Genomic DNA, 1,288 nt, shown 5'->3' with positions numbered 1-1,288 from the left:
GCTTGAACTTCTTCCTTCATCACCATAGGCTCTTGCTCATACGTTATTTCATGAAATTCTTCTGTGTCTGCCAATTCCTTTGGATACAGTGACTAACAAGGGAAAAAAGTCAACCTTCTCCATTACTTTGGTCTTTCCAAGGCATGTACTGGTACAACACAAACTTCTGTCAGATGCCACTAGTCTGGTATGCAAACATCACACACTATTAACACCTCGGTGGCAGCAGCTCACTGCACCCACCTCGGCCCTGCTTGTTTGTGTATGATATATGGAGCATCTGGAGGACTGTGAATAGTATCTGGAAATGGAGGGAGAAGGAAACAGCATTAATGCCTTGCTGGGACAAAGTCTGCCCAGGTTGTGCAGAGAAAGCCTGAACATGTCATTGGTGCAAACCCAGACATCATTGATGTTCTTTAATTGGAACATCTGGTGAAAAGCCATGATGGAGTCTTCATCGGCCTTGAGCTGGCCCACAACCATGCTGAGGATACAGCTACCTGGTGTGGGCTGATGGCCCTGTGACGTGATGCTGTGCTGGATTTTCTGGGACAGAAGGCTAGACAATTTCTCCAGCTTTCCCCTGGAACTGTTGTCCTTCCCACGTAAGGCATGATGTGTCAATATAAATTGTGCCTAGTTGTACTCTGTCATTATCAAATAACTGGTGGTAATGTTGAATGAAGCTGGATCCAATCTGTTCCCAAACTGGCTTGTCTCCCATCGTGGAGTGAGACCCAAGGGGCTGGCGCGATGGCAGCAGTGGCAGCAGCAATGTAGCGTGGTCTGCGACCGACTGTCCTTTCCGCCTTGCCTTCCCTCGTATGCCCCCACTCTTTGTTTTTTTTTAATTATTTTTTTAAAATTGTAATTTTAATGAAAAATTATAGAGAACTTGGATTTCCATTCATTCATTGTTGCACATTTACTTCCCTGCCCAACCCTCCCCCTCAGTTTGCTTTTCTTTGAAAAGAAAAAAGAATTCTTTCATTGTTATACAATCTCCCCCACCCCCCAAGTCTACTTTACTATGCAGCTGTTATTCTGGACTCTTGTCATGCAAATAATACCTAATCATATATCCCTCTTAAACAGTTCTCCTTGCTTATCCCCTCTTTTCTTAGTTTCCCCCCAAACTTGATGTCAGTCCTGTTTTAGAACAGTGTCCTTTTGTCCCTGAGATATTTCATTCAGCATAATGTCCTCCAGGCTCACCCATTTTGTATACTATTTCATGAGATCCTTGTTTTTCAATGTAGCATAGTATTTCATTGTGTGAATATAC

At 43.5% G+C, this 1,288-nt stretch overlaps 1 pseudogene; it reads right to left on the bottom strand.

Annotated features, from left to right (window-relative positions):
* Positions 1 to 198: 198 nt before the first annotated feature.
* On the bottom strand, positions 199 to 727 carry LOC102847512 (annotated as a pseudogene).
* Between the last annotated feature and the right edge of the window lie 561 nt (positions 728 to 1,288).

This window comes from Elephantulus edwardii, unplaced genomic scaffold, assembly GCF_000299155.1.
Source record: "Elephantulus edwardii isolate Elephantulus edwardi_28Jun2011 unplaced genomic scaffold, EleEdw1.0 scaffold00167, whole genome shotgun sequence".
Taxonomy (NCBI): Eukaryota; Metazoa; Chordata; class Mammalia; order Macroscelidea; family Macroscelididae; genus Elephantulus; species Elephantulus edwardii.
This window is presented reverse-complemented; position numbering and strand designations above follow the sequence as displayed.